Below are 21,562 nucleotides of genomic sequence, written 5' to 3' on the forward strand. Positions count from 1 at the left end.
TATATTTGTCATTATTGTAAACTTACCTCACAGCGTCTTCCTCATCCAAGCTGACACGTAGCCTGAAAAGAGGAGGAAGGTAAAGGGCCTGTGGCCTTTCGGATTGTTTAGTACCCATGCTATGCTATTTGTTAAACACTATCTTACTTGTCCAAATTCTAAAATTTAGATTCTGGTGCCTCGTCTGTGTACATCTGAGTCAAAGTCTTCACAACTACAGGTTCCTACATATCTCCTCTAATTTCTTCCAGGTAGAAAAATCCCCATTTATACCACATAACACCCATCAGGATGGCCATTATTTAAAACAAAACAAGACAAAACAAAACAAATGGAAAATAAAAAGTGTTGGCAAACATGTGGAGAAAGTGAAACCCTCGTGCACAGCTGGTGGGAATGTGAAACGGTATGACTGCTGTGGAAGCACTCTGGTGGTTCCTCAAGAAGCTTAAAACAAAAATTCCATATGACCCAGCAAGTCCATTCCCAGGCATATATCCAACAGAATTGAAAGTAGGATCTCAGATACTTGTATGTAGCAGCATTATTTACAATAGCCAAAAGGTGAAAGCAACCCAACTGCCCATCAGCAGAGGAATGGACACACAAAATGTGAGCTATACATACAATGGAATATTATTCAGTCTTAAAAGGGGAGGAATTTCTGACACATGCCACAACAGGGATGAACTCTGAAGACATGCTAAGGGAAATACATCAGTTATGTAAGGGATTTCACTTATATGAGGTACTTAAAATAGTAAAATCGAGAGATAGAAAGTAGAATGGTGGTTGTCTGGGGCAGGAGAGACAGGGAAATGAGGAGTTATTGTTTAGTGGATACTGGGTTTTAGTTTGGGGTGATGAGAACATTCTGGAGGTAGATGGTAGTCATGGTTACACAACACTGTGAATATACTATATGCCACTGAACTGTACACTTAAAAATGGTAAATTTTAGGAGATCCAAGATGGCAATGGAACAGGTGGATGTCACACTCACCTCCTCCCAGAACCAAACTGGAATTACAACTAAAACATAAAGCAAACAGCCTGAATAACCAACTGAAGACTAGCTGAAGAGAAGTCTTACAACCAAGGATTTACTGAAGAAGCCACATCAAGTCTGGTAGGAAGGGCGGACACATGAAAAGGGCTGGCCCTACTCCTATGGGTGGCAAATGAGATTTCAAAGGGATATCTCAGCTGCAAAGGTTACCCCTGAGAAGCATGGGCACCAGCCCAGAGCACTGGAGCCGGGAAGAGGCCCCCACATAACACCTGGCTGTGAGAATCAGCAGGGATTCTGTCTGCCAGGGAGAGATGGCAGTCTGCTAGCGACACAGGCACTCTCTTAGAGGTTCAAGAAACAAGAAAAATCTCCAACAATCTAACTTTACACTTAAAGGAACTTAAAAGAACAACAAACAAAGCCTGAAATGAGTAGAAGAAAGAAAATAATAAAGATTAGCATGGATGGACCTGGAGAGTATTATGCTTAGAGAAATAAGCCAGTTGGAGAAAGTCAAGTACCATATGACTTCACTTAATATGTGGAATCTAATGAACAAAATAAACTAACAAACAAAATAGAAACAGACTCACAGATACAGAGGACAGACTGACAGACTGAGTGGGGAGGCGGGTGGGTGGACCGGTGAAAAAGGTGAAGGGATTCGGCAAACAAACAGAAAAACTCGTAACACAGACAACTGCCAGAAGGAAAGGGGGTGGGGGAATAGAAAAGGGTAAAGGGGGGATAAATGGTCTTGGAGGGAAACCTGACTTGGCGTGGTGAACACACAATACAATATACAGATGATGTATTATAGAATGTACACCTGAAACCTATATACTTTTATTAATCAATGTCACCCCAATAAATTCAATAAATTTTTTAAAGAGTGGTATATTTTATGTTATGCATATTTTACCACAATTTTTTTAAAGGTCCCCATATATTTTAGAACAGTCTCATTTAGCAGTCCTTCCATCTCCTTAATACTTTTATTCTCTGAAACTTCTTTAACTACGCTGATTTTTTTCCTTTTTAAGGTACAGTGACCAGAATATTGTACCTAGAAGAAACATTAAAAACTTCATATTGAACAACCTTACCCCAAACCCTGCTTACAGAAATGAAATAGTGCCTGGTTTAAAGGTTCAACACACAAAATCTCCTTCTCCATGCAGAGTGATTTAAATCATTACGTGATTCTTTCCTTTATACATGTCCTTGGCATTAATGATCATTTCAATGGCAGAGATGCAGCAACACTGAGGTGAGGTGCAGACCTCCCTGGTCCTAACCTATAGGCTGCTTAGTTAGGTACAGCCTGGGTCCTAATGGCCCTGACAGAGACCTGTGGTGAGGAGTAAAGTGGATGCCAGCTGAGCCAGAAGTCCATGCCCCCTTCCTGACCTCCCTCATTCATATCTTGGTCATTTCAGGTCTCTGCTTGGATTTCCCTGCTTTCAGAGCTTTCCAAGTACCTAGTTCAGAGAGAGTCTGTGTAATGTATTCTGAAGTCCGCGGATGAAAGGTTTTCTACTCACATAATCTCACTTCCTGTGTGTCACATCCCTTGATCATCTCCTCCCACAGTTTGGCTCCACAGTTCAGTTGCATGATTACATACTTTCAGCTGATCTTCTTGGAGAACAGGACCAAAACCTCAGAGTTTATTTAGTAATTTTTTCAAGTATGACATTTGATCTTCAGTAATCCCTCCTGAAATGCCTCAATGTGCGAAGTGCTATACAGTGAAAAAGACATGATCTTCCCCAAGGGGCTTCTGGAGGTATGACGAAATGTGGCCACCAATGACTGAATACAATACGTTCTTAAATACATGAAAAAAATGTTAACATTGCAAAGTGAAGTGCTGAGGAGAGTCAAACAGGGGTTACAGGGTTAGGAAAAGTGGGGCCAGAGAAACCTGTTAACTCTTTCATTAGGAGGCAAGAGGGAAGCTTACTGAAGGATAACACTTGCAAGAAGTGACTGAATGGCTAGGGAAACTAGGTGAGCTCTGAGTGGAAGGAGGGGCAAAGGAGAAAGGAATCCAGGTATAAATGAAGAGGAGGTTCAGGCAGAGTGGGCTGATCCAATGAACAAATAAACAGAAGGGAAGAGACAGGAACTGCCTGGACGAATACCCTTGAGATTTCTATACAAATCGGGGCAGGTATTTGAATCTGGAATACAACTATTACTTATGGTAACTGGACCAATGGTCAGAAAATTCATCAATTGTTCCTCTGCTTCCACTCCTGGCTTGCAAGTTTCTAGCCACGAGTAGCAATCTAGACTCAGGGATTAGATATTAAAGGATTTATGTAATCATGTAGCTTATATCAGAATTCATCTCACCAGCTAGATTGGTTTTATTTCTAAAAAACTGCTTTAATAACAAATATTCCAAAGAGAAATTTGCTTTAATGTCTTCTCATTATATATCAGACATCAGAGTCTGTAACGAGACCCCTTATTTGGAGATGAACAGCGACAGATTCTCAGGTGTGTGTATACAAAGCAGTTCATGGATGCAGGTAGGACAGTCAGCAACAGAAGATCAAATAAGGGTCGTGGGATAAGAGGAGGTTTACTCACCAACTGCACACCCTGAACAGACTGCTTCATCATAAACTTTTACAGTGAATCTCATCAGTAGCATGAACCCAGCCTCCGAATCACAAAGGGAAGTTTCTCAAGTGAGTAGAAGCTCTCCGCAGAGGCAGGAATGTTTATAGTGCGACGCTGGCTGGGGGCAGGAGTGCTCAGCTGCGCAAGGCAATGTGGTAAGCTCACGAGAAATGAGAAACGTACTGGCTTTGAGTTACTGGTGTTATTGGGACATGGGATCTCCCAATTAAGGCCCACGCCTTTGGGGTTTGCAGGATGCAAGTGCCATAATGACTGACACAGAGGAGGCCAGGTGCGCGCTCACGTGGGCTTTGCGTGAGATTATATAGCTACACATGCCTCTCTATGGCACCTAATAGTTTCCTTTCTTACCCAAAATTCCATCCCACTTTCTGGAACCTCAATTCCAAAATTCCACTCTACTTTCTGGAACCTCAATTCATTCTAGTTTACTAGTCATACAGTTTCTACCCTCACCAAATTTTTGAGATTCATTCAACGATTCTTCTAAAATTTGGGTTTTATTCTATTATCCTCTTAGTGTTTATTCTTTGCTTAATATTAAAAAATAATATTGTACATATTCCATGTAAATAACTTCAAATAGTTTTATATCATTTCTAGAATGAAATATATAGGGACAAGCAAGTTAACTGTGGGAGTGTTTAACATTTGATTCAAATTCAAAGATTCAAAATGAACTATGCTGTATTTCGCCGTTAGTACACATGCAGCTATAGGCAACACTATGGTATTTCTCACAACCACATTCTCATTAGCCTAGTCATGTAGAACTTCATCTTACTTTCTGTGTTACACTGTGGCACTGCAGGGCTAAATGTTTCTTGCCAGGACTGCCTTCTTGAGAACACCTCAACCTCTACCAGCGGTTCTCAACCTGTGGGTCGCGAACAATAAAAATACATCCTGCATATCAGATATTTACATTATGATTCATAACAGTAGCAAAATTACAGTTATGAAGTAGCAACGAAAATAATTTTATGGTTGGGGGTCACTACAACATGAGGAACTGTATTAAAGGGTCGCGGCATTAGGAAGGTTGAGAACCACTGCTTCTAGCCAATACACACCAAAGGGCTATGCCTCTTCCTTCGCTTTAATATCTGGTCCATCAAATGGATGTTGGTTCTAAGGAACCTGGAGGCAATACGTAAAATGCACCACTGGTCCTGAGCAAAGCAAAACTTGTTCAGCAGGCTGCTGCACTGTCCATACAGAAATGCTCTCAGGCTCAAGGTTTCCCCGAGAAGGATGTGATGTCACAGTGTGGGATGCGGCAGAGGAACATGACAGCTGTACATTCCCCCAGCCTCCTCCACCCAGTCCCAACAAAACCTGAGCTACCATGACAGGGATGCCACTATTCCTCTCTGGGGGTGGGGGGGTGGGGGGAGTGTGTGGGTATGCTTTCCATTGTCATGCTAATGGGGGTGGGGGTTACTGACATTTAATAGGTGGAGGCCAAGGCTGCTGCAAGTCTACAGATGCAAGAAAGAGCCCTGTACTAGGAAAAATATGTGCTGCTCAAAATGCCAGTGGTGCTTCTAATGAAAAACACCGCAAGGCCATGAAGGAAGTGCTTTCTGGGGAGAATCCACCTATTTGAAGAATATCCACCTGTTTCCAAGGCACTTTATGGGATGTGTAGATATTTAAGGACAGCAGAGGCTGCACTTTATTCTCAGTCTCACACAGAGCAGTTCTGGCACATAGTAGGTGCTGCAAAGGCGCTGTAAATGCTACAAACCCTGCAGGACAGAAGGGTTCCCATAAGCAATACCAAGCAGAGCTGGCCAGGATAAGGAACTTACATGATCAGAGAGGCATGACATCATGTGGCAGGGACCCCCCTTGGCTTTGGGGAGTATTTGTGGGTTTGGGAGTATTAGTAAATAATACTGAAGCTGTCTACTAACAATTCTTAAGACTTGCTGTTGGTAACTGGTGACTGGGAACAGGGATCGCTAGCCAAATAAAATCGGGGCTTAAAATTACTTAAGTGGAGTGAGTTAAATGGACCTGCCAAGAGATTTTACGCTCATGGCGACCAGTGCCTTGATTCCTAAGAGAATTTTGATGCTGGAATGTGATTTGAAAATGATCTCTGAAAATGCAGGTGCCATTTTTTAAAATATGGATATTGTTGTTTTTTTAAATTAAATTTTATTGGGGTGACATTAGTCAACATGAACATATAGGTTTCATGTGTGGATTACTAAGTTAAACTATAGACTACATACTTTTAACTTTTCTGTTTTGAAGCTATGAAGTAGTATTGAGATGATTCTTTTGCAGGAAGAGGCAGAGCTAAAGATACAGAAAAGCTCGGAAATTATCTGGAAAAACTATGTGAACTTTTGATGACCTATATGCAAGGTCAAAAGGACAGAACTATATGACATTATAACGGAAGCTGATCTTTCTGCTGGAGAACAGGGCGAAAGGGCTTAAAAACCTTTAAATATTTTGTTTATTTGAGAGGATGAAAGGCTCTTGGGAAAGGATTAAAGAAATAATCCAAGAAAGAAGGCAAAAAGAAATAAAAGGTTTTGGATGCTGGAAAGAAATAAAAACCAACGCAAAAGCTGTGTTAGTAGTGACAGAACCCTGGAAGAAGAGCAGAGGCCCCGTGCCCCTGGATTGCACCACAGGCTCTCAACTAGATGACCCTCAGAACAGGAGGCAGCTCAACCTAGTGACCAGGAGCTGGGCTCTAGAACAAGACTGCCAGGTTCAAATCCTGGCTCTACAACCTAAAGCAACATCAACTCTCTGTGCCTTGCTTTCCTCAGCTGTGAAGTGGGAATAAAAATCAGTACCACCTCTCACAGGGCTCGTCCAAGATGTAAAAGTGATGGCCCATGTAAAGCATTTAGCACAATGTCTGGCACACATAACAAATGCTCAATAAATGTGAGCTGTTATTATTAACATTCTTTCCACGGAAAATGAATCCAAACCTTTGGGGAAAACAAACAATAAGGGCATCAAGGAACAGGTGTGAGCAAATCTATTCCTTCTCAAGCTAGAGAATGCCCTAACCATAGGCAGGGTGCTGGCCGGGGTGGGGAAGTGGGGGCTTACTAATAATGCTGACCGCCAGGGAGGGGCAGCTGGCCGGACAGAGGATGTGAGCTCTGATGAATAAGGGAGAGTAACCACAATCCTCCTTTCCCACCTCCAATTCTGTTAATAAAAGCCTAGGTTCTTAATAGTGGCTATAATCCCCTTTCACCTTTTTAAAATGAAACAAATAATTTTTTTAAAGGGCAAGCAAAAACAATATATCTTCAATACCGAAACCTGAGAAACACAAAAAGACAGAAAGGCAAAATTCAAGTCACCTCTCTGTCATCCAACAACCAAAGGTGGCTACCATGCCCATCTTGCCGACATTTGGATGTATGCACTTCCTGTGTGGATTCCCGCACACAGAGGTTTCTGTGCTGTCCGCTTTAGAGTCTGCTTTTCTCATCTGGCAATATGTCGCGAAAAACTTCCCACATGCTAGCCCTGGGTTTTGGCAGTTCCCACTCTACTGTTACCTTCTCTTACACTTAAAGTCAACCTAAAACCTTAAGCCTTCTTCACACTTGAGTGTTGGAAACCATGTGACAGGTTTGTGTTTTTCCTTATCAAATTCCATGAATTAGGCTCATCATTCAAGTCTGTTTAAGTCTTTGTGAATCCTGATTGTCATCCCAAGTATTCAGTATCCCACCCTACTCATGTCTTCTGAAAATAGGATTAGAATGTCTTCTAGATATATAAGCACCTAGAATATAGTAGCACTTAGATAAATATGAAAGGATAAGTACATTCACTGATAAAAAATGGTGAAGTAGTGAGCCAATGACAGAGCCCCAGGGACTTTATTCTCAAACTTACACTGATTCATTGTTTGGGTACAGTTGCCCATGTAGTCACCAAATATTCCTAATGATAGTATTGTCTTGTTCACATTTCTCTTTTGTGCCCATGGGATTTCATTATGCCTTGCCAAAACTCAGTTACAGTAATTCTTTTTAGTCCCCTGATCTCCTTTTACTAAAGTAATTCCCACCCAGACAACAGTATGGTGATTACCAGAGGGATAGGGGGGTGGGGGAGGTAGAAGAGGGTTAAGGGGAGATAAATAGTGAGGAAGGAGACTTGACTTGGGGTGGTGAACACACAATACAATATACAGATGATGTGTTATACAATTGTACACCTGAAACCTATATAATTTTATTAACCAATGTCACCGCAATAAATTCAATAAAAAACTTAAATGTTAGAATACAAAGAGTGCTCAATGAAAAATAAATAATTCTACCATGAAGGGAAATGAGGGTTAGTCTAGCATGACTTATTTCTTTCATGAATCAATGCTGGGCTTAAGTGATTCCTTTTTCCTTCTCTACAGGCTGCCAAATCATTGCTTTGCTAATCCATTAGATTTGGGCTTGAAACTGACATCTCAATGACCAGTTTACATATTCAGCATCTAATTTATTTCTAGCTCTTCCCTTCCTTTCCCAGTGCATGAGCTCCTTCTCTGCACATTACATCAAACGCCAGGTCACAATCACGAATTAGTCACCACAAGGACTGCTCCTCTTTGGATGTAGAAATTCAATTATTAAGCAGAGGAAATAAGATGATTGAATAGCTTGTCTCTTGTGAGTTTCATTTTCCTTGAGGAATAAAGGGTTTGGATAGGACAAAGATGTACCCTGAATTAAGAACCTAAATAAGAAGGAGACTGCATATGAACTGGCACCTAAAAAATAAAGCTGCCACCTATCGTTTATACACATCTTTACAGAAAAGCCAGAAGTGGAAGTGGGATAACAAATTAAAATAAGATGGCTCAAGCCCTGGCCCATGTGGCTGTTGGCTGAGCATCACCCATCCATAGAGAAATTATTGGTTTGATTCCCGGCCAGGGTACATGCCCAGGTTGTGGGCTCCATCCCCAGTAGGGGTCGTGCAGGAAGCAGCTGATTAATGTTTCTCTATCTCTCATCGATGTTTCTTCCTCTTTCCCTCTCCCTTCCTTTCTCTCTAAATATCAATAAAAAACAAAAAAATAAGGTGGTCCAAAATCAATAGAAGCCCCCCCCCCCAAAAAAGATTCAAGAATCAAAAGAAATTAAGAACACGAGTAGGATCCAGATAAGGTATATATTTTGAAAGACATAATTACAAGAATTGAGAGGGTAGCTTTCTGATTATTCAGTCAATAGTGGGGATACAGAAAAAGAAAAGGAAGCAGTAGTGATGACTGGAAGAATTCTAGGGGGGTAATTTGGCTAACTACTTTGATTTTATTAAACACCGTGTGACAATAACATAAGCTTGGGAAGAACACCCTGAGGTATCAGGTCACAAAAAGCTAGAGCTGATATGCCTGATCTTTAAAAATACAGTGAGATCCCAGCCAGCTGGACGTGACAATGGATACAGAATGTGAACCAGACTTCTGCTGTCTCCACACTCGTACCGCTCCGTGATTGATGGAATGATCCCCAGGAGGAGAAAATAAGGGCAAAAGCTGGATTTCTCAGTACATCTGGCAGAGACTCTAGGGGCAAGCTGTATGGAACGCAAAGCTGGACATAAAGCCAAACCTTTCAAAAGGTAAAGTTCAGAGCACTGTTCTAGAAGGCCACTTAGGGCTCTGGGAGCCAGCTAGTTATGTAGATGGAGACTCCTTGGTCCTTTATTAGCAAACTGAATCTGAAAAGACAGACTGATCCTTAGCCTTATGACAAGAAATGCCTTTGATCTAGCTCTTTACTTTGGCATAACCAGCATACCACATGAAGCCTGAAAAAATGAACTGAAAAAGTGAGCAAAGAGTGACCTTTAAGAAAGCCAAAAGAGAACTCCCTGCCACCAGTTCATTCAACAATGAAGACTGAGTCCAGCTCAGCAGGATTTTTATCAAGGTCTGATGCCTTTGTGACAAAGTGCAGTTACACATGAGCACAGCTGGCCTTGCAGAACTGGACCCCATCACGTAGCTTTCACACCCTTGAAAATGAAAGTTAATGTGCACATTGTCTAGGGCAGCTGACATGCCAGTTTCCAACTACTTTTACATTGAATTGAAGCTGGGTTCAAACCTAGTGCACACAAACAGCTTGTGAAGTGTCACAAATTTAGAATGCCTGCCTCATCACATCAGTTAAGCTCCTTTAGTTTCTCTCCTCTTTTCCCCAAAAAGCAACACAGCAGGCATCTTGGAACAGTCAAAGTCTACGGCTTTTCTGGCTTCAGTAACCTGTCTCTGCCCCTTTTCTTTAACTGGCCAAGGGAAGTGGGAGACAACTCCCAAAACTCCACGTTCCTTCCTTCCTTTCCCTCCCACTCTCCTTTCCTCTCCCCACTCTCTCACCTTCTCCACTTGTCATTTTTCTTTTCTTTATAAAGATTTTTAAAATTTCATTTTTTTATTGATTTGAGGGAGAGGGAGGGAGGGAGAGAGAGAGAGAGAGAGAGAGAGAGAGAGAGAGAGAGAGAGAGAGAGAGAGAGAGAGAGAGAAATATCAATGTAAGAGTAAGACATTGATCAGTTGCCTCCCGCACATGCGGGATCAAACCTGCAACCTGGGCACGTGCCCTGACTGGGAACTGAACCCACTACCTTTTAGTGTATGGGACGATGCTCTAACCAACTGAGCTTCACCAGCCAGGGCAAGATTTTTAAAATACAAAATAGGGAAATACTAGTGAAATCAAGAATAAAAAGGTTAAAAAAGAAAACCATTGGATTAAAGGAGGGAAATAAAATGTGTACTAACATTCAAGCCTTTTTTTACTTGAACAATCTATGGAAACAAACAAACCTTCATTGTGTCAGGAACTGGCCTCTTAATCACCATGTCCATAGCATGGCTGCAATGGCACATGCTTCTCTCTTGTCAAGACAAGTCTACTAAAATTTGCTGTCCTCAAGATTTACTAGAGGGCTTAGTGCAAAGTCACAGCTGCTGCGAAACACAGGCACCTGCCTCTGCTGGGATCAGACATCACCCTGGTTCTTGGCTGCTTGCACTGAATTACCAGCCCCAGGAGAGGCAGCACAGCAGAGCATCACCTGGGAATACGTTAAAAATAGAAATTATCCAGCCTTACCCCAGATCTACTGGAACCAGACACTCCGGGGTTGGGCCCAGTAACCTGTGTTTTAACAAGCCCTTCAGATTTGGACACACCCCACTGAGGACCACCGGCAGAGTGGTTAAGAGCATGGATTCTGTGACCACTTGTTTGGGTGTGAATCCTGACTGCCATTCACCAGTGTGTTATCCTGGGCAAGTCACTTCACTTCTCTGTGCTTAGTATTTTCATCTGTAAAATGGGGATGGTAACAGTACTTATCTCACAGACTAGCTGTGAGCACTAAGTCAATTAATACATGTAAAGCTTGGAAAACAGCTGCTGGTACTCAGTAAAAGCTGTTAAATGAGATAAAGTACATAAAGCATTTAGGGCCTGGTATACTGGAAGCACTACGTGTTACTCTCAGCTACTATAATTTCTTATCTATGATCTTATTTTTGAGGTTCAATGGGACATACTCCAGATTTCTCATAGATCAACAGGCAATCCATATTCTTATATGGTAAACCGTGTCTTCTTGGTATAGACAAGCTAATCAGTTGTGGTATGAATATGATAAAAGTCGAAATATAGAATTTGTATTTTAGGAATTGAATCAAACAAAAATTCTTTGCCTCTAAGATCTCTAAATCCAGACATTACATTTACTGATGAAGAAATGGATGATTCATCTCTGAGTCTGGCTATGGCCTGATTCTCCACACACACACTGAGTCCATAAATGGCCAGGAGACTAATAGGGACATCTTTCATGATCTCTTCTTCTTTACATCCCTTTCATGAATCATAGTTCTCTTCTACACTTAATCTCGGCCAAAAGACCGAGGAGTGATGGATCCCTTCTAAAATACCATAGCTGTTGAACAACGTTTGTTAAACCACAGTTAAAATGACAAATCACATTTATATGACATGTTGACAAGCAGCTGTATGATCAAGCCATTGTAAGAAACCAAGAGGACCCAAATTCCACAGTTTCCACCCCCTAGAGTTCCCTAGTATGGAATTACCCACCATCTAAAGTAGCCATCCCAATCTTCCTGACCTGCTGGTTCAGATCTGTGAAAGAAATTAAGTTATATCCAGAAGAGTCAGCACACAAAGCAAGTAGAAATTTAACCCAAATTGTAAACACAAGCCATACACTTATAGTTTCTTCAGTCTCTTTATGTGTTCTGCCCACACATGAAGCGTGGTATTAGTGCCTGGTGCAAGTGAAAAATTGTACAGATTCATAGATGACAGTAAAGATATGTGTAATGTTGAACTATATAGCTCCAGCTACTAAAGCTTTCTTCACTTTTTGTTGTAGTTGTTAATCCTCAATGGAAGATATTTTTCCATTGATTTTTAGAGAGAGTGGAAGAGAAGGGAGAGACAGAGAGAAACATCGATGTGAGAGAGACACATTGATTGGATGCCTCCTGTACATGCCCCAATCAGGGCAGGGGATCAAGCCTGCAACCGAGTTTCGTGACCTTGACTGGAATCAAACCTGGGACCCCTCAGTCTGCAGGACAACGCTTTATCCACTGAGCTAAAAAGGCTAGGGCAGTTTTCTTCACTTTTGTTCAAGAAAGATTGTTTCTTATATTTCATCAATGACTTTATTCAGAAATATTTCGACCTCCCCTTTGCACATTATCATCATCAGTAATAAACAGGTTCAGACCAGCCTGGGATGGCACTGTGAAAAGACTGGTACTGACTTTCCTCTCCCTATTACTAGAGAAGTTAAACTAGTGAAAAGGGCATGAGCTTTCCCATCAGAAAGAACTGGCCCAAATGTTAACATAGCTAAGGCTGTTTCATCATCTATACTTAAGGATAAGACCTATGTAGCAGCCATGTTTTTTGGAAATAAATAGGATAAATCATACAAAGCACAGGAGGTGGCATGGACTGGACACACAATAAATGTTAGTCCCCCCTTCCTTTTGTTACCCTCTTAACAAATGGCAAAATAGAATTTTATCACTTCAAAACAGGGAGAAATATATCTGAATTAATAAGAAATTGAAAGGCATGTTAAACAACATAAAATCAATTTAAAATTAATATATGCTTACTATGAAAATGTTAAGTACTGAAAAGTGTAAAGAAATAGAAAAAAGTCACCCATAGTTCCATTCTGTAACCATGGTAGTTGGTACAGTCTTTCATTCTAGTCTTATTCTAGCACATTATAATTATACTAGAGGCCCAGTGCATGAAATTCGTGCATTCGGGGGGGGGGGGGGTCCCTCAGCCCGGCCTGTGCCCTCTAGCAGTTGGACATCCCTAGCACTGCCGAGGAGGCAGGAGAGGCTCCCGCCACTGCTGCAGCACTCCCCAGCCGTGAACCTGGCTTCTGGCTGAGCGGACCTCCCCCTGTGGGAGCGCACTGATCACCAGAGAGCAGCTCCTGCACCGAGTGTCTGTCCCCTGGTGGTCAGTGCGCATCATAGTGACCAGTCGTTCCACTGTTTGGTAGATTTGCATATTAGCCTTTTACTATATAGGATTATCTAGCTTTTATCATTTAATGCAGCCAAGACATATGGATATATTTTATTTATGTATTTAAAAATATGTGTGTGTGTGTGTTTTTAAGAAAAAGACTTGCTACTCCCCAAACTCTGTATGCCACTGTGCTGGGAACAGGACACTAGCTTTAGAAAACAAGAGGAAAGCGCCCTAGCTGGTTTGGCTCAGTGGATGCAGCATGAAGATGGGAGCAACTTCATATGGGAGAAATCAAGAAAGCCTTCAAAGTGGAGGTGGTCTCAAAGATGTCCAGCAATTTGACAACTGGAAAGGACACCTCAGGGAGAAGGAATAGCAAATAAAAGAGCAGGGAGCAACAGGAAATCCAAGTAGCCAAATGGTGGGGGTGGTAGAAGATGGAGAGATGCTGTAATCAAAGCTGTTAAGACATGGATCTCTCATATATCCTGAAATAGAAATGTTACTGGTCAAAATTTCCATCTAAGCAAAGCACAGCACACAGCTTTAATTGGAATCACTCGTGCTCATAATGAAGCTACAATGAAAAGGCTAAAAAAAGCTAAGGTTTGGGGAAGGCAAAGGGCATGAGTTGAGTGTGGCTTAGGACAGCCAAGCACAGAGAAACCAAGTTTTACTACCACTGCTACCATTAGTGTGGGGCTTTCTAAATGCCTGATTTCAAGCTAATCCCCTAACATGCCTTGCCATGGCTAGCCTTCAGAGACCCATCGAAAAAGATATTACCATTCTATTTTACAGAGGAGGAAACTGAGACTTAGGTTAAATGACTTAGGTGTAATTCTACACACCGAGTAAGTGAAAGAGCTGCTTCAGAACTTCAATCTGTATGACTCCAAAGTTGCGATGAAGAACAGAAGATTAGAAGCTAAAACAGTACTCGCTAAAACAGGCCTTTGTGTTGGGAATACTAAGATCATACAAGACCCACACAAATATGCTCCACTGAGTTTTGACAAAGCTGGAAAAACTAATAGCCATTTGTTTGTTAGCAAATGGAGCTGTAGCAATTGTACATCCATAGGCAAAAAACGGAACCTCAGACTAACCTCATACTTCTTTTTTTATTGATTTCAGAGAGAGGAAGGGAGAGGAAGAGAGGGATAGAAGTATCAATGATTAGAGAGAATCACTGAATAACTGCCTCTTGCATGGCCCCTAGTGGGGATCAAGCCTGAAACCCAGGCATGTGCCCTGACCGGAAATCGAACTGTGACCTCCTGGTTCCTGGGTCAACACTCAACCACTGAGCCATACCAGCCGGGATAACCTCATACTTCTTACAAAAATGAATTCAAAATGGACTATGGATTTAAATGTAAAACATAAAACTATAAAATCATCCCAAAGATAATTTTTAAAAACATTTGAAACATGAAAAGACATGTTTCAGTTTTAGCTATAGGCCCGAGGAAGATGATGATGAAGACAGGGAAGAGCAGATGCCAGGCAGTGTGCTAAATGTTTTAATTCTTTAACTCACTTTATTCTTAAACATTCCGAGAAGGCAGAGACTAATGTCACGATGAGACAACTGAGGGCAAAGAGGTCAAGCTCACAGCAGAGGTTAAGCACTCGTATGCTCTGCAGTGCCACCTGCCCTATTGCTACCACTGCCCTCCACTGGGGTATGGAGGGTATGGGAGGGCTGGCCTTCTGAAATGATAAATATTGTACATAAAAAGTAAGATTTTTCTTTTTGATGCACGATTGACTTTTTTTAAAATATATTTTTATTGATTTCAGAGGGGACAGGAAATTTAGTCCCTCACTGGGGACTGAGCCTGCAACCCAGGCATGTGCCCTGACTGGGAATTGAACCGTGACTTCCTGGTTCATAGGTTGATTCGCAAACACCAAGCAACGTCAGCTGAGTCACAGTTGACTTTTAAAGGTGCCTGAACAATGTTCAAATCTAAATGGAAGTGAAGAGCCAGCTGGACCAGGAACTTCATTCATTCCTTCACCCCTTTTCCTTCTCCCTCTGTAGATAAATGGCAAGGCCAAGAGGCAAGTGCCCGTCCTTGACCACCTGGGAGTCACAAGGTCAGGGGTGCCCTTCAGCTCCAAACCGTTTTACATCTCAATCCACAGTGGCAGGTGTGGACTTCCAAGAGAAACAGCGGCCGGAGCCTACAGAGGCGCACACATACTTCCACCCAAGAGGACTTCAGACCCCACCGAGGGCTTTCATGTAGTGGGATGTTCCTGGTGAAGAGACTGCCTGTCTACAGCATGGGGGTTCCCCTTCAGACAGCAAGGGGAGAAGATAACGTCACTCACACCTGGCAAAGCTACTGGTCAAGCAGGCTGCTCACTGTCCAGTACTAAAGCCTAATGTGGGAGATACATGTAGGCCCACTCTGAGGTGTTAACAGCTGTTCCCTTTTATTCTACTACCTGTGTCCACCTTCCTTCTTCTTGCAGGAAGGGACACAGAAATTCTCCACACCCGACTTCTTCACAGTGACACCACCTCTGAAAGCCGCCTGGGAGCAGCTGTCCAGGTACGAGAGGGTTAAGGCGAGTCCTGTGCTGTTGGCTCTCCGTTGCTATCACTTTGAAAAGCCGCTGGGTTTACAGGAAGAGTGTGAGAATGTTGCAGCTTTCCCAGCCAACATTTGGTTCCCATTACCGTGAATAATCTCTCTCCTCCCTCCTGCCCTAGCCCCCACCCTTTTTCTACTTTTTCCACATTTTATATTAAAAGTACATCAAACACTTTTCTTCCTTTTTAATATTTTCCTTAAGCTTCCTTCACTCAATCTGCTGGGTTCTGTGATTTTTCTGGTTATTCATTACTTAGGGAGGGGGAAGGGGCAGACTTCTTGGATGAAATCAGTCAAAAACAAAACCAGGAGAGAAAGGCACCTAAGCAGTGTGGGGGAAAGAAGCTGACTCACAGGGATTCCTTCTTGGCTTAACTAACATGAAGGAAAGAAAGCGCCCACTGAGAACCCTTGCCTGTCCTGCTTCTCGGCCCCATCTTGGTTGTATTCCTGTCCTAAAACAGAGCAGCCCCGAAGTAAAGTATCGGAAGACAGGGTCTATTCCTAATGTCATCATCAGTACAAATAGGAGAGAATTTGTAAGAGAGGGGTAAGTGATGGTCCACAGGTACCAAGAGAAAGATCAATGGGATGCAACGCTGGCAGGGTGCGGGGAAAGGGCACCCTCTCATTGAAGGGTATACTGATATAGTCTTTTTAGAGGCCAATTTGACAGTATAAAAATTCAAGGAATACATATCATTTGATGTAAAAAATTCCACTTCTTGGACTGTATCCTACAGAAATACTTGTACATGTGCACAAGGTATTCACTGCAGATTCCTAAATTGGATATAACTTAGTGTTCTTTAATAAAATGGTAAAATACATCATGGTGTACAGTCAAACTTAGGAAAACTACATGCTGGCTAAAAATATTTAAGTGCATATGAACAAACCAAAAAAAAAAAAAAAGGGAGATATTAGGGGGGAAAAACAGAAAAATACGTGGAAACTATACAAATCAACCTTTTCACTGGGGCGGGCTACCTCTGAGGAGTAGATTTTATGTCCTCATAAATTATAAATATGTATTTCCACCAAATTAGTTTATGATATGGCTATATATATTACCTGTACCATTAATTATTATAAAGTATACACATAAATATAGTCTATAGAATAGGAATATGTATAATATATAACTATATGCATTATTGTATTGTCACTACTTGAGGCCCGGTGCACGAAATTCGTGCACGGGTAGGGCCCCTAGGCTTAGCTGGCGATCAGGGCCCATCAGGGCCTTCCGGCTGCTGGCCGGGGCCTCCCTTCCCCAGCTGCTGGGGCCTTCCTTTGTTTCGTGCCGCCCTCTGGTGGACAGCGAATGTCATAGGGGGGAACTGAATTCCGGTCGATCAAACTCTTGAGGGGACACTTTGCATATTAGGCTTTTATACAGATAGATATATACGTGTATCTTTTCTTTGATTCAGCCCTTTATAGACTGTCTTCAACTGGAAGAAATTTGAAACTCAGAACACTTCTTATCTTTGCAATATGTACCAAGTCAGAGTTAAGAAAGTATAGAGTACAGAAAATTATTAAGGGAATCCCCCAGAAAGTCGACAGAATGACAGAGAAATGGAAAAGTACCAGAGAAGAAATGATGAGTCTAAAAAGCCCAAATGTTTCCAAGGGCATAGTTGTGATAATGAAAGCAGTGAACACTGATCTACCAATAATTATACTATGTGTCTACTGCAAGGATGGGAGTAAGGGAAATGTGGAAATTAAGGTTGGGTGGCAGTGAGAAGAGAAGGGGCAACGGATTCTCATTTTCATTATAAACTTTATAGAATTACTTAACTTTTAAATCATGTACTGAATTATTGTGGGAACCAACCTTCAATACAGCCCCCAATGATCCCCCCCCCCCTGTTATTCATATCCTTGTAATATCGCATTCCAAACTGAACAGAACTGGCATGTTGCACAAATGACAGTGTGTGTGTTTGAAATACCTAATTATAAGAGCTAAAACTAGAAAGCTCTTAGAAGAAAACATAGGGCAGAAGCATCACGACACTGGATTTGACAATGATTTCTTGGCTATGACACCAAAGGCACAAGCAACAAAAGAAAAAACAGGAAAATTGTACTTCATCAAAATTAAAAACTTCTATGCTTCAAAGGACACAATCAAAACAGTTAAAAAGCAGTCTACAGAATGGGAGAAAATATTTGCACATGATAAGGGATGACTATCCAAGACCTACAGATATCTCGCCCCCAATCTCTGGAAAGAGACTGTGTTCACCAAGTCTCCCTATTAGGAATTCACTGACCATCCAGCAAACACCAATAAATACCACAGGCTTCGTGCAGAAGACCCAGACTCCAGCGATGGCCAATAAGTAGTGTATTTATACAGGGAAAATAAAGTGAATTAATTAGGCTTAAGAAAAATAGAATTTTTATATGATCCAGCAATTCACTTTGGAAATATAACCAACAAAATTGAATGTAGCCACATGAATAACTATTTGTACACCCCTGTTAATAGCAGCATTATTCACAACAGCCAAAAGGGAGAAGCAGCCAAAGTATCCATCCACAGATGAATGGGTAAACAAAATGTGATAGAAGCACACAATGGAATACTATTCAGCCTTAAAAAGGAAGAAAATTCTGACAGTTACAACACGGATGGGCCCTATAGATATGCTAAATAAAATACACCAGTCACAAAAGGACAAATACTCTAAGATTCCACTTACATGAGGTACTTAGAGTAATCCAATTCAGAGACAGAAAGTGAAAAAGTGGTTGCCAAGGGCTGGGAGAGAGAAAATGGGAGTTATTTTTTAATAGATACAGAGTTTCAGTTTTGCAAGATGGAAAGAGTTCTAGAAGTGGATGGTGGCGTACAATATGGGATATACTGAATGCTACTGAGCTATGTACTTAAAAATTATTAAAATGGCATATTTTGTTATGTGTATTTTACCACAATTAACATAAAAAATTTTAATGATGGTGTATAACTTCTGGGACTAGGTCATAAAAGACATTGTGGCTTCTGCTTTCTCCTGAGTCATTCACTCTTGGGGAAGCCAGCTGCCATCTCATGAGGACACCCAGGCAGCCCTGGGGAGAAGTCTGTGTGGTGAGGAACCGGCCTCCTGCCAACAGTCAGCATGAACTCATCACCCACGTGAGGGTGAGCCATCAGGGAAGACGATCTTCCCGGCCCAGAGAAGCCTTCGAGTGACTGCAGCCCGTTTGGCTGGCATCTCTACTGCAGCCTCGTGAAAGAGCCGGAGCCAGAACCCCATTAGGCTGCTCCTCAATTGCTGACCCACAGAAACGGAGATAATGTTTATTGTTTTAAGCTGCTAAATTTCGAGATACTTTGTTGTGCAGCACTAGATAACTCATGCAATTACTTAGATGACAAGTTTTAGAAGGCAAAGAAAAATTAGCTTGCAAGCATTATCATATCAGAGTGGCCTGCTATCCTACCATAGCACACAGCAGGGCACGGAAGCCCAGAGATCCTCAACTGTCTGTGCTGAGAACACTCACAAGGGTGTCAAGTTTGATCAGCATGCAAAATATATGTACATATGTGAACACGGTGCTACAGCTGTGTGTGTTGGATGAATGTGAAGCTGGCTGAATCCTGTGGCACGGCACTGAGCAGCGTATATTTGCAATATGTAAGAGGTGAGATGTAACATCAAACTGGTGCCAAATACAGAGTGTATGTTACAATATGAAGAAACTTTCCCTCATGAGTACAGGAGAGGCAGGGCGGTAAATAAATAACTACTCAAACAGCCACGTGGCCCAGTGAATATAAATGCAGCAATTTAAGGGACACTGTGAAATATTGCTCTACTTCAGCGATTTTCAACCGGTGTGCCCCAAGAATTTATAAGCCTGCAATACCTGACAAAAGAGGTCAGGGTCACTCTTTTCCTAGACCAAGCATGCTCGCTTTAGACTATCAAATAAAAAAATGGCAACAGCCAACACAATAGTGCTCCGCTGTGAATGCCCTGTCTTGATCCATAAATATATAGGCTATATAACAGACTTGGCATCTTACTGGTCACGTCAAATAATAAGGTTGCATCTGACTGGTTAATTCTAAGTACCAGAAATCTTTATATACAAAATATAGGTACCTGATTTTTTTTTTTAAGTCACTTTGGGGTCCTGGCTGGTGTGGCTTAGTTGGTTAGAGTGTTGTCCTGTACACCAAAAGGTTGAAGAATTCAATTCCCAGTAGGGGCACATGTGGGAGGCAACTGATAAATGTTTCTCTCTCACATCAATGTTTCTCTCTCTCTCTCTCTCTCCAAATCAATTTTAAAAAATTCATTTTGGAGCAAGAAGGCTAGGTTATTATTATTTTGGTAAATCAATCAAAATTATACTTATTTTATTTGTCAGATGAGCAAAAACATATTATTTTTTGGTGTGCCACATACTTTTAGTAATTAGTTTCTGTGTGCCATGACATGAAAAAGGTTGAAAAATCCCTGCTCTACTTTGATACTGATTCCACCAGGTCCACCGGATGGAGTCCACTGGTTGTGTACTGAGTCTTTTAATTCCTTCCAGTGTGTTGTGCCAAGTTCTAGTGTGTGGAATTGTGCTGCAAACACAGAAAGGGCGACAGCTGCTTCCACAGAAGGCATCTGACCAGCTCAGTGCTAAGGTGCCGTTCCAGAGGAAGCCAAGGCGCATGCCCTAGAGACAGCAAGCAGGTTGAGTTGTGGCTCTTGACCTGATGCATCTAAATTTTTGTGGTGCCAACGATAGGCATTAGCTGAAGAGCTGCCCAGGAGAAACTCAGGTCTGTGATTATGAACCTAGATACTTAAACTCACTCAGCATACATTAAATTAGCGGATAATATAGTATGTGTCAGAAACTGCATTAAGGAACAGGAGTATAAAGATGTATAAGTCTTGATTTCAAAGGAGATGACAGCAGAAAGACATGAAAACCTAATTATAACAACGTAAAAACACTACAGCTACAGACAAGGAGGCCACCTCTGGATGAGATGTGGTAGAAGGTGCAGAAAGGAAGGGTTGAAACTGGGCTGAATCCAGAATGACAAAAAGAACCTGCCAGATATGAATGGGGAAGCGAAAGACTGAGGAAACGGTAGGTATAAAGACTCAAAAATGTTCAAAACAAACACAAAAAATGTCCCTGACTTCTTCAGTTGATGTTAATTAAAAGGCAGATGATGGGGAAAATCCCCTTAGTATGGCACATCAGGCACTGCAGCTTTCCCATCTCACCCTCAGCCACCCCCCACTTGAATGCCATGCTCCCTCAACTTCACACTTCAGGCCTGCTCTCCCAGGCCTCCCTGCCTCACACACGTCTCTGCCATGTCCACCCCGTCAAATAACAACCCATTCTCTGCAAAGCTACGCTGGTCTTCCTCTGAGAGCGTTCCCTGGAGGCTCCAGGATACCTGGAGTGTTCTATACTGTGCCTGTTCTTCCCAGTGACCATGTTTTACCCACTGGACCAACCATGAAGGCAGTGAGTTCACTGCTCTGGTCTTTGTCCATCCAGAGCCTGGCAACATCCCAGTCACGCAATGTGTGCTGAAGAACAAATGCACAAATCAGTGAACACTCCTCGCTGGAGTGGTCCCACCTTCCACCCGCAGAAGGGAAAACAGGACAGATAAACCTGTGAGGGGTTAGAGGAGTCGAAGCCCTGGGTTCCAGTCCTTACTTTATCACCAGGG

The 21,562-nt window shown here is 42.0% G+C and overlaps 1 protein-coding gene across 1 annotated transcript in view; it reads right to left on the reverse strand.

The window, feature by feature from the left end:
- Positions 1-21,562, reverse strand: part of TTLL5 (tubulin tyrosine ligase like 5) — a 196,061-nt gene that overhangs the window by 20,940 nt on the left and 153,559 nt on the right. The window lies entirely within an intron of this gene.

The sequence above is a fragment of the Myotis lucifugus genome, unplaced genomic scaffold, assembly GCF_000147115.1.
Source record: "Myotis lucifugus unplaced genomic scaffold, Myoluc2.0 scaffold_235, whole genome shotgun sequence".
In the NCBI taxonomy this organism is placed as follows: domain Eukaryota; kingdom Metazoa; phylum Chordata; class Mammalia; order Chiroptera; family Vespertilionidae; genus Myotis; species Myotis lucifugus.